Genomic DNA, 13466 nt, shown 5'->3' with positions numbered 1-13466 from the left:
AAGACAATTTAGCAACATAGTACATTTGAAAATGAGCTGCTGTTATCTCTGTTGCCAGCTTAATTTCAAGATTTAGTGCTCATTTGCCTAGGAATGCATAGAAAGTAAAAGCACTGTTCAATATAGACTATACTAAAATGTCAGCATCAAATCCAAACAAGCTAATACACAAATGGAAATAGTATTATTATTCCATGGAAAGGGACTCCAAAAACCTAGAAAAAAGAAAGAAAGAAAACCACTTAAATGTTTTCCTTTTATTAAAAAATTCACATCTTAGTTCAATAAGAAACCAATATAATGGATTGTGCAGATGTAAATGTTCTTTCCATAAAATAGTCTCAAATATCATACTTTAAAATACAGTACATAAATGTGAATAATACCTTATACAACTGTATGAAATTCACTATATTTACCTTTGGATAGACTTTAGGTTGTTATCAGCAGTCTTCATAAAGTTTATGGGAAAACCTTTTGATCTTCTTTTTTAACACTTCAAAGAAGTACCAACATATTCACTGAACATATTGAAGCTTAAAAACCCATTATCTTCCACCAGTGCCTTTTAAGAAATTCTAGGTAGATTCTAGGAAACTTAGACCAGTTCAAAAACAGTAATGTGTCTTAACTAGAACGGTAGTATTAGAATGAAAAAAAAAAATTGAAAGAAATAAAAGGCATTGGAGAGATAGACTTGAAATAGTAGATAAAGAGCTGGTCCTGGAATCATAAAGACCTAAGTTCAAATCCAACCTCAGACACTTACCAGTGGTATAACCCTGGTGGGCAATTCACTTAACCTTTATCTGCCTAAGTTTCCTCATCTATAAAATGGGATAAAAATAGCATCTACCTTTCAGAATTACCGTTGTGATAGAATGAGATAATAATTGTAAAGCACTGTGCAAACCGCTAAGTGCTATAAAAATGCTATTATTATTAATTTCCTTCACTCATTCCTTCATTAATGCCATAAGTACTTATTAAGTGCTTAGTAAGTGCAGAACACTGTGCTTGTCAGTGGGGAGAAATGCAATATACAGATAAGATAAAGGTCCAGAATCTGTAAGACTTAGCAATTAATTAATACGTAGGAATGGGGGAGCAGTACAGAAAAAAAAAGGGAAAAACCAAAATTGACTCTGAAATTTTAAGTATTTCGAATATATGGGAGATTGGTAAAAGAAAATAGGGCAAAGAAATGGGGAAGTTGGTATGAAGAACTGGGTTGGCAGAGTGGGGTGGAGATGATGAGTTCAGTTTTGGATATGTTAAGTTAGAGGTGCTGGCTGGCCAATTAAGCAGGCAGTTTAAAATGCGGTACTGGAAAGAGTTCCTATTTAACTTGGAATCCAATTAAAATTCCCAGATCACTTATTTTTTTCAAAATACTGCTGTCCAGACATCTTGTCCTTGTATGATTGCTTTGGGATTTAAGTGCGTTTGTATGTCTTCAACTAACATGCAAGATTTTATTCCTGTTAAATGTAATCGTGTTGGTTTCCCACAGTGTTCCAGGTTGTTGAGTTCTATGTCTCTGCCAAATGAAGCTACTCTTCTTTCAAAGTCTAGCTCAAATGTTTCCCCCTCCGTGAAGTCTTCCTGTTTCTCCAAGTTGGAAGTGAACTCTCTCTGTGTAAACCTCTTAGGCCCCTTTTTTTTTACCTATCCTACACACTTCATAATTTTAAAATGCACAATATAGTTGTCTGGTCACATGACTCATCCCATTAGATTAGAAACTGCTTAAGAACAGTAATCCTTTTTCATTTTTGTAGTCCTAGCAACAGAGCTTTCCACTTTTATTTTGGTCAGAACTTGCAATTTTATTGATCTAGGGAGCCCTTGGCCATAAAAATTTCCTCTCGCAATATATATTGATAATTTTCTGCCACTTACAGTCATAGAGAGCTGTTTACTGCACTGAGAGGTTAAGTGACTTGTTCTTCATCAGGTAGCTAGTACTTGTCAAGTCCAAGGCCAGTATCATACTCAACCCACTCCATAGCAACTCCATAGCCAGTTAATAAATATTTGCTTGTTTTTCTTAAGGATTATTTTAAGGGTCAATTCTTTTGATCTCAGTAAGAACTTTAGCAGATTTGCATCATTTGAAAAATTAATTAATATATTATCACCAAAAGTACTAATGAAAATGAACAAAATGGATTAAAGTAAAGCCTTTTGCCACAATATAAGAAATATTCTTATAAAATATTGTAGGAAATTTAAATAATGTTTTCAATCACAGGTGTTCAACCACCTTTATATCTAACTAGTAGTACAGTCATGTAATTAACTTTTCTGTATGAGAGATTTCACCAAACTGTGGGTTATTTAAAAGTGACGTTTTCCCTCTTCCTCTTCTCTGTAAATGCTTTATTACTGTGTATAGTTTTGCTTACACTCATTTGATAATAATCTATTCCCACAAACTCTCATTTAATTGTCCTATCCTGTTCCTTTAATTAATTTAATTTCCCTATGTTTTCTCTGTTTTTTCCATTCTTTTGATCTATGTTTTCCATACATAAGAATGTGCTACAATTTTTTTCCTCCCCATGCCTCCTCCAAATTTTTAGTTTAAGTAACATTCTTGTGAAGTGATCTTTTATGAGGTGTTTTTGTTTACTTTTTCCTCATTACTTCTCACTTTTAGTTTACTCTGAATTCTATTCTCCAGTTAATGATTATGGAGTTTCTGAAGTTTGAAATTTGAACTCCATTCTCTATCCTTCCTCCATGATATTGCTTATATAGATTGTAGCTCTAACCCAATCCTCTTGCTACTTTTTTTTTTCTTTTGGCTGTGTGTCACTTTCAGAAATATGAGGTCATAAAAGAAGCAACGACAAGTCACTTAACCTCAGCATAAATTTCTCATCTTGAAAATGTGGTGATAATAACATAAACATTGAGTACCCCACAGGTATAAAAAGATAAAATGGCAAAATGTGTGGGAAAATGCTTTACAAACTGAACAGCCCTAGACAAGTATGAGGCATATTTCTATATTCCAGTAATGATTGAAAAAAATCAATAAATCCAAAGAGAAACTATAGTAGTCAGAGGCAGAATCAATAAACTTTTTTAAAGCATCTACTATGTGCCAAGCATGCTGCTAAGTGCTGGGGATACGAACAAAGGAATGAAACAATTCCTTCTCTCAAGGAGCTCACAATGTAATATTAAAAGAAGTATGGGGGCTGGGAGGAGATTACCCAGTGAGGGAGCACTATAAAATGGCAGGATGACAAATGATCTGTGGAGGTATGAGGTTCTAAACTGATTTTATGTTGCATAATGTTTCATTTCTGGAGATTACAAATTTTGAGAAAGTAGCCAGGTGGGAAATGATGAGGAAAATTTTCCCAGGAATTCCTTAAATGGAGGAGTATCAGAGAGGAAATCTGAGATATCCATCTCCCAACCTTTGCAATGGGAGAGCTCATGAATAGAGGATTTTGAGGAGGTGTGAATTTCCAAATTGATTTAATCTAGTACAATGATGAATTTTTAAAGATGATGAAGTCCAAGAAAATTATTAATTAATCCCAATAAAATAATAATTAAATATAATAATTAATTATATATAATAATTAAAATAATAAAAATAATAACCCCAATAAAATAATTAATTAATGCCAAGTCTGGAATTACACAAAGTCAACCAACATTACTCAGTTAAACAGATTTGAGAACTGCCAGAATATAACTATGGATGTCCTAATAGGGCTAGAAGCCCATGGCACTGTGACTGAGGATGCCTTAGGAAGGTCTACTGTTTTTTGTGAATGCAAACATACATAAGGAAGAAAAGCTAATATCGAGATGCCTCAGGAACTGGCACAAGAACAAATGGGGTATTACAAACTCATCCAAGAGAGCAGGATGAGCTGAAGCTTAATCCTAGTGCCGAGTTCCAAACCAGAATCTGGCTGGGGAGAAACATAACCAGAACAAAACACAATAAACAATTATTATGAGATATTGAGTTGCTCAAAAAGTAAATGCAGAATAATGTAACAACTGTAAGAACAGCCTCAGAGACAAAAAGGGTTTAGCTGTAAGGACTACAAGATTAGCTGTGGGGGAAAAATGAAGGAAGTGATAAAAAAAAATTGAGAGGTTTGGATGAAAAAAAAGGAGGAAAATAAATAGCTTAGAACAAAGTATATAAAACTTTAGCCAAGTAGCAGACTCTGTTAAAGATAGAACAAAAATAACTCAATGACTTCAAGACATAATAAAATATATTATAATAAAGATTTTAAATTAGAAAAAATGAATAAAATATAAGCTATATATTATTAAATATAACTGACCTAAAATATGTCAAGTAGAGATAATTTTAGAATAACTGGAGTCACTGAAACCATGAAAAAATGGTTACCATATTTTAAGAAATCATAAAATAAAACTGCTCAGATTTATTAGAAACAAATTTTAAAGTAAAAATAGAAAGAATTCTCTAGTCACCTCCTGAAAGAAACTCCAAATTGAAAACACCAAAGAATGTTATAGCCAGAATCCAGAATTTCCAGTTCAAAGGAGGAGAAAAAGGACGAAACATATCCAGAAGAGTTCAAATACCAAGAAACCACAGCTGGAATCACATAAGACTATGCTGCTGCTACTATAAAGAAGAAGAAAATCTTGGAATAGAATAAACTAAGGATAATCTAGCTTCCAAAACTTCCAATACTTTTGCCCTAGAGGTAAAAATAAAAAGTACCCTTAATAGAGTATTTAAAATCATTCTTAATTAATGATCTGAGATACACAGAAAGTTTGAATCTCAGACAGAAGAGTCAAGAGAAACCTAGCAAGATGAATTTAATTGAGCAATTTTGAGCAAATTTTAAACTGTTTATGTCTTAATAGGGAAATCTCTTCTTTCTGTGTGCTTTTAAAACACCAAGGTCTTCAAAAATTATAGAAAGAATTATGAAAGAAAATCACAAAGCCCAGAATGAAGTTTCTTCTCTTTTGGAAGTTTTAAGAGCATGAAGAAAGGGAAACAAAAAGGGAATATGCTAGGGAAGAAATGAGGAAGAAGGGAAAAAACATTCTCATAATTAAGGTGGTAAGAGAATACGCAGGATGGCCATCGCGGCGGCTGGGGAACCAGCTTCAGTCGGTGTACAAGATAGACCCGCTGCTGAAAGAGGAGGAAGTCCGAGTGAAGATCAAGGACCTGAACGTCTGCTGTCTGTGTGTCGGCTACTTTGTGGATGCCACAACCATCACGGAATGTCTCCACACCTTCTGTAAGAGTTGCACAGTGAAGTACCTGCAGACCAGCAAATACTGCCCCATGTGCAACATAAAGATTCATGAGACTCAACCTCTGCTCAACCTCAAACTGGATCGGGTCATGCAGGATATCGTGTACAAGCTGGGGCCAGGTCTGCAGGACAGTGAAGAGAAAAGGATATGAGAATTCTATCAGTCTCGTGGCCTGGACCGAGTCACCCAACCTGCTGGGGAAGACCCAGCCCCGGGTACCCTTGGCCTCCGCTACAGAAGCTTTGACCATTCAAAAGCCCACTATTACCATTATGATGAGCAGCTCAGCCTATGCCTAGAAAAATTAAGCTCTGGCAAAGACAAAAATAAAAGCATTTTACAGCACAAGTTCGTCCATTGTTCCGTTCGAGCCGAAGTTCGACATCTCCGGAGGGTCTTGTGTAGACGTCTGATGCTCAACCCCCAACATGTACAGCTCCTGTTTGACAATGAACTTCTCCCAGATCACATGACCTTGAAACAGCTTTGGCTTTCTGGATGGTTTGGCAAGCCAGCACCCCTGCTCCTGCATTACAGCGTGAAGGAAAAAAGAGGTAGAAGCTGGCCTCTCCTACCCTCCCCCACCCCAGATATTTATATGAGACCCACAGCGGCTTTATTTTTGAAATAAAAGCTGAAAAAGCAAAAAAGAGAGAGAGAGAGAGAGAGCATACGCAAATATGGTGGATAGAGTTGGGATACCAAACTTTTCAAGAAACACTATTATCTGAGAAAGATAAGAGAAGGTTGAACAATTTTGTGTAGAAATATATTAAAATAAACAGAGAAATGTGCCTTGACAGACAGAAAGAAGAGAGGCGGGGAGTTTAATAGGTAGGATGCAGAGAAGGGAATAAATACAAATAAAAAACATTTCAAAATAGTAAGTGAATCAAAAAGAGAGTATATAAGAATGAGCGGTCAGAGAAGAGGGGAAGTGGGCTGGGATAAGACCATTAAATTTTAGATAGCTAATATTAATCACATCCTTCCTTTCATTATCCTCTTCTTTGTTCAAAAGGAAAATATATATATATATATATATATATATATATATATATATATATGTATATATATGCATATATATATAACTTTGGGTAAAGAGAAGACAAGGAATAGAAGGATATAATGGAAGTAAGTATCCAATTAACAACTATAACCATTAATGTGAATGGAATAAACTTATCAACAAAAGAAGAGGGGAGCATAATGGATTAGAAAATATAATCCAAAGATATTTTTTAGAGGAAACATACTTTTTAAAATATTCAAATAGCTGAATTCTGCTGTAGCACCTTATTTTATTGTACATCAGTCAATCTTTAAAGAGCAGTAAAAACAATAATGACCTTAGACAAGATAATAGTAAAAATAGACACAATTAAAAGATATTATGGCCAGTTAGGTAGCTCAGTGGATAGAGTGCTGGGCCTGAACTTAGGAAGAATCATCTTCCTGGGATCAAATATGACCTCACACATTTAGTCCCTGTGTAACCCTGAGCAAGTCATTTAACCCTGTTTCCCTCAGTTTCCTCATCTGTAGAATGAGCTGGAAAAAGAAATGGTAAACCACTCCAGTAACTCGGCCAAGAAAACTCAAATGGGGTCATGAAGAGTTGGACACAACTGAAAAATGACTGAAAAAAGAAATAAGCAAGGAAATTGTTTTGTCCTTAAAGGCATCATAGACAAGGAAATACTAGGATTACCTAATTTACATACAGTGAATGGCATAATACATATTATCTAAGTTAACTGAATTATAAGAAGGTCTTAATGTGCCACTTAAAACCTGGACAAAGATAGGAAATAAACTGTAGTTTAAAATGAGTTAGATATGATGAACACCTGGTAATTACTGAATGAAAATATAAAGGAATATGCATATATGTATATGTGTCTATGTACATGTTCAAATATACATGACACCTTTAGAAATAAAATTAAATGTGCTAGGAGCATGCAACTTCAAATAAATAACTAAAAATAGAAATATTAAAATATCCATTTTATGGACAATAAAATAAAAATTATAATTATTAAGTCTTTGAACAAAAGATTTGAATTAGTGTGATTCTAATATATTTGCTGAATCAAAAATTCTAAATATTTGCTGAATCAAAAACTAGTTTTAGAATTTAAAGAAAATTTATATTTAAAGATATTTAAAGAAATGACGGTAATGTAGCAATATTCCAATATTTTTGTGATGAAGGCAAAACAATCCTTAAAGGAAAATTTCTATCTCTACCTTCATTAATGAGACACAACCAATCAATAAATTTGACATGAACTTAAAGCAGAAACAAACAAAAAAACAAACATAAAAGCAAAAATCACAACTAAATACCAACCAAACATGAAAATAGAAATTTTAAAATCAAGGAAGAGACAAAAGCAAAATTGAAAAATGAAAAGTATTGCATGGGTAAATTAACTTAGGACCTTTTAAAAATTTATAAAAGAGATAAACAAGTAATATGATAAAGGAACAAAATTGCCAATATAAAAAGAAATAAAAGGTAACACAAAACATGTGAAGAAGAAATAAAGGAAATTATAAGTAACTATGTTGTCAAAAATATGCCCTAGAAAGTTATAATTTAAATGAAATTAATGACTATTTAGAAAATATAAAATTCCCAGTATAACAGAACAATTAATAGATAATTTAGAAAACCCAACTAAAGAAGAAAAATTTTAAAAGTTATAAACTAATTCTCAAAGAATTTTTAAATTCCAAGACCAAATGGATTTGTAAATGAATTCCATCAGATTAGTTAATTACAACAGTGTATGCATTTTTTTTGCAAAAATAGGAAAATTATATCCTACACAATTATTCCCATGAAATAAATATGGTTTTGATATATAAACCAAGAAGACAAACAGAAAAAAAGCTATATAGCCCAGTATCCCTAATCAATATTAATACAAATATATTAATTATAATATTAGCAATGATGCAACATTATATACTATGTTCAGTATAGATTTATACCAAGAATACAGAACTAGTTCAATATTACTAAAACTACGTACACAAAAGACCACATTGATGGCAAAACATTTTTAAAATTACATGCGTACATCAATAGATATAGAAAACACTTTTGACAAAATACAATATCTATATGTGTCAAAAACATTAACAATCATAAGATGTAACAAGAGAAGGAAACATTCGATTCTCACAACTCTGTCAGGTAGGGGCTGTCATTATGTTCATTTTACAGTTGAAGAGACTGAGGCAGGCTAATGTTATGTGACTTACTTATGCAGGGTCATATAGCTAAGCATCCTAGTCTGGATCTGAACTCAGGTCTTTCTAACTCAAGGTCTAGCACTCTATCTCTGTGACACCTATTTCCTTAATATAATAAAGAATATTTATCTAAAACCAAGAGCTAGCATTATCTGTCATAGAGAAACATTATAAAACAAGAATGTTGGACATCATTGTACCACTATTATTTTATAAAGTTCTTGAAAGGCTAACTATAACAAAAAGAAAAAGGTTAAGATAATAACAGGGGCATTAAAGAAATATATTTAACACAGGAATGTCTGGGCAACCCCAGTTCAACTAAGATGGAAGTGGCCTAATTGAGCAAATAAAATATGTATAGAAATAATAACAATATAAAGCAGAGATACAATATGAAAATCATTTGGAAGATCAGAGGAGGAAGAAATTAATTTGAATTAAAGTGATCTAGGGAAAAAGATAAGGCATCTGTGCTGGAAATTAAAGTATTGATAATACTACAACAAGTATTTCCAGTTGGGAAATATGAAATCTTTTTTTTAAATATAAAGCACAATGAGATTTATATAAGCATATGACATTAATATTATGACATTATTTTTCCACATTTTTATTTTAGATAATTACAAAAACTTAAATACATAATAACAAAAGGAAAAGATACATTATAAACTTAAATATAAAAGAAAAACATATCATGTACACAGCAGAATATAGGAGAGGATTCAGAATATATAGCAATAACTTATCATTTCAAGAAAGCCTATATATTAAATACTGTGTGTTGAAAGCTGTCCATCTTTTCTTTGCTTCCTTGTAGGTTTTCTTTTGTTCTCTACTGTACACATTTTATTTTGTTCTTCTTTCCCCCTACCTCCTCTCTACCCACTACCCCAAGGCTACAATTAAGCATGGATATATTTATATATAGGTATTGATATATGCATGCATGTATATATGTATACACGTACATACATATATAAACATATACTTTCCCTAAGAGATTTGACTCCTAATCTTGTTTCTGTGTTTGTGCATATCTCTTTTTTTCCTCTCTCCTAACTCCTCTACTTTACTTCTACCTTCTAACTTGCCCTACTTAACCTACCCCCACTTCAGCAATCCCTCCCTCATCCTCCCATTTCCCTAAATCTAAATACCCTTTTATATACCCTTTTGACCTATTCCTTCCCTCTCCCCTCTAAAACTCCTTCCCTTATGCTCCCATTCCTCTAAATCTAAAGACCCTTCTCTATCCCCCTTTTAACCTATTCCCATATCCTCCACTCTAAAGATCCCTCCTTTATCCTCTCCCCCTTCCTTATCCCCTTAGAGTTTTATTTTTTTCTAAATTTAGAAGACTTTTGTACTCTTCTAGATGTATATGTGTTGAGGTTAGGGAGCCATATGTTTTTAAGGGTGCTCAAGACCCCAAAATACCAACATGCCAGGTCCTACTCCAATGAATGCGACTGAAGCCTTCTCATAGCCAAAGAGGAACAAAGTTTATTACAGATTCACCATATTGGGTTGTCTTAAGAAATCTCAGCATTTGTGACACTCGTTTTCACAAGTAGGCCAGATTCCATCTACCTCAGATGGAATCTGAGCACCTTCATGAAGGCAAGATGAAACTTATATACTCAATGATTGTGGGAGGGATCTAGGGAGGTCCTGGGATGATGGGAGGAGGGGTTTAGGGAGGGTCTTGAGGAGGAGTCTAAGGAGGAGCTTGATGGGACTGGGGTGAGGTCAGACTCCAGGAACCAAGAATGGAATTAAGGATGGGAAGTAGCTGCAGGCTACCTGGAGATAACAGATAATGTAGGGCTAGCTAGTTTAAGGGTAACAGATTCAGGCAAAGGCACTTTGATAGGATCAAGGGTGGAAACTAGCCAGACAATGGAGGGCTAGGCTAGGTTAAGAGTAACCTAGCCTAGAGATTTGGGCCTAGCAATAATAAAAGACTTATGGCCTCAGGCAAAAGCCTCATCTGGTGGGAAGATTCTAGGGGAGTTCAAGGGGGCTCCCAATATTTACTTATTTCTAAATTTAAAAGACTTTTATATTCTTCTAGATGTATATGTATTTTCCCCTAATAAGGGGAATATTTTAATGAGATATACTGAATTATCTATGTCCCCTCTTAAACTCTAGTACTTTATTTAAAAAGAAAATAAGCACTTATTAAGTGCCCTTTGAGTGTAGCAACAACTGAAAACCCAGCAGCCTGCTTTAGTGTATAGAGAATTACACTTAGAGTTACATGATTTGGTTTCAGGTCTTGCCTCTGACATAATAGCTAATGGTAATAATAGCTAACATTATATGGCGCTTATTATGTGCCCAGCATTGTGCTAAGCACTGTGTGCTGCCTATGTGTCCATGCAACATTCACTTAATCCTTTCATGCACCAAGACACTAACACTATAAATTATAGTGGATTCAGGTCAATGGAGGGAGTTTCCAAATTTGAAAATTTCCCATACTAATGAAATCTTAGTCTAGGTCAAAACTGAGTACATGGTATTATGATAGTTGTAAAAGAGACACAACTACAATCACTTTGTCAAACTAACCCAGCTTTTCCCAGAAAGAAAAGTTTCAGGGAGGACCTGAGACTTGGGAGGTCAAAGCTAACTAGATCTCATTAGAGATTCCTGAACAATGGAAGAAAACAATGGCTGGAGGGTTATTTTGCAAAGATTAAATGAGATTTCCCCCATGGGCATCACAGAGACTCCTCTGAATGGCATTTTCTCCTCTCCCACTTCCACACTGTATGAGGCCAATGCCAGCTCTGATAAAAAAAGAAAACTATGCGGAGAGCCTTCTTATTTTGTATGTACCTGTTGGTTCAAGAAGAGACATGAAGAATTTTCTCTCGCATTGTACCTAAGCATTCTTTTGTCAACTGCAGCCAGCATGGGAGAACTCGTCACCCTTCTTGTCAAGTTTTCAGCTTTCTCCTCTTTTGTTAAGAACCAAAGCTAGGGGGAGGGGAGGATGGGGAGGAATAGACAGAAGAACTCTAGCCCATAATTTTTTATGGTAACATAATGGAAAAGGACATGTAACCACATAACAATTGCATGTTTCAGCAGATTACTCTGTAATAATTTTTTTTTAAATTCTCCAGTTACTTTAAACATAATTACCACATTACCTGACATTCTCACATTCTCAGATCTCCTGACAGTCCTTGAGAAGACAGAATAATGTAATCTTGCTGTCACTACAATGCATTTGTTTATTGTGCAGGTACCTGGCCAGTAGCTAAGGTGGGCTCTGGTGCCAACAATGTTATCTGAAGTGCTATCAGGAAATAGCAGGCTCTCACACTGTAATTAAAGTGAGTGGATTCCTTTGTGTGTGGTAACAAGTTCTGAGCCAGGAAGACTGCTGGATGGGAATGAAATAATCATCAATAGTAAATGCTACAAATATTCCTATTGTTGCAGACTTCACCAAAAGTTGAACCCTAATTTCTCAGTTTGTCACAGTGTAAGGTCTTAGGTATAAGGTATAACCCCTTCTTCTAGCTCTCCTTGCATTCCTGCCAGCCAATAAAAGCTCCAGATGCCTGCCTCTACTTCTCTGCCCCTCAAATGTGGACTAAGAGAGATTATAAGACAGACAACCCTTAAAAGAGTTAGGGTCTTATTTCAAAATGACTAGTTATAATTCTGATGTTCTTTGTTCTGATTAAACAATACCTAGGGTATTATGTTCTGTATTAGAACCCAGATTTAGGAAGGACATTGACAAGTTAGAGTAATGAGGAGGGACAGGGCCTTGTCATGTGAGAATATACTAAAGGAATTGTAGATGTTCATTAAGCCACAGAAGTGAAATTGTCAAGGGTGGGGTGAGTTTAGTTGACTTTAAGTATTTGAAAGATTGCCATTGGAATGAAAGATTAGACTTGTTCTATTTTGCCCCCAGAGGTAGATTTAATCTCAGTTTAAGGGAAGCCTTCCTAAGAGCACTATTTAAAAGTAGAGTTGCTTGCATAAAGAAGGTAGTGGATTTGACCTACTATAGGTCTTCAAAGCCAAAGGTCATGGTGGTGGTGGTGGTGCTGGTGCTGGTGCTGGTGGTAGTGGTGGTTGAGAATTTTGCAGAGAGAATTCTTTAGCAAGAATGGGTTGAACTGATTAAATATGAGGTCACTTCCATCTCTGAAATTCCCTGCTTATATTATAACTGCCTGTATAGCTTAGGTGGGACCACATGGGTTGTCTAAATATGTAGACACGTGGCTCACAGATGGTTTAGCTATGTATCCTTGTGATTTGGCCTACCTTTCTCCAACGGAGACTATAATTTCTACCTTGAGAGGAGCAGGGGAAGGGATGTGGGCATTTGTTCCTTCTGACTGTTTTCAAGAATTCTATTGGGCTAGAAGTCTATCTAGTTGCCCTCTCAAATATCTGTGGACATATCCAGGAGTATGAATCTGACTTCAGAAGAAAAGCTGCTCCTCTCATACCCTTTTAAGGGAGAGGATGACCCTTAGCTTATACTCACTAAATCAGCTCCTTCACACAAAACACTAGATAAATAAAACACAATCACAAATAATTAATTATGAGTAAACCCATTTATGTAAGAAAACAGCAAACAGAAAGTGAAGTTATAAGGAATAGAATATATGAAAGAATATACATTTATCATTTAATGTGAATGGGCCTACAAGCTCTTACTGATCCCAAAGTAACTTGATCCAAGCTGAAGTTAGAGCACTACTTTCCTGGTCTGAGTTCTGCAAGTTACTGATCTGGGTTTGAATCAGCACAACACATCTGTGGGCTTGCCCCTGGTTGGAACTCCAGTTGGCTATACCCAACTGCTATTAGACAGCTGGGAAGCTCTGCTGGTTCAAAATGACAATACTGCAGGT

At 34.9% G+C, this 13466-nt stretch overlaps 1 pseudogene; it reads left to right on the top strand.

The window, feature by feature from the left end:
- Window positions 1–5050: 5050 nt before the first annotated feature.
- On the top strand, window positions 5051–5923 carry LOC118836872 (annotated as a pseudogene).
- The last annotated feature ends 7543 nt before the right edge of the window (window positions 5924–13466 follow it).

This window comes from Trichosurus vulpecula, chromosome 2, assembly GCF_011100635.1.
Source record: "Trichosurus vulpecula isolate mTriVul1 chromosome 2, mTriVul1.pri, whole genome shotgun sequence".
Lineage (NCBI taxonomy): Eukaryota > Metazoa > Chordata > Mammalia > Diprotodontia > Phalangeridae > Trichosurus > Trichosurus vulpecula.
The sequence above is the reverse complement of the archived record's forward strand: the minus strand, read 5'-3'. Positions and strand labels throughout refer to the sequence as shown.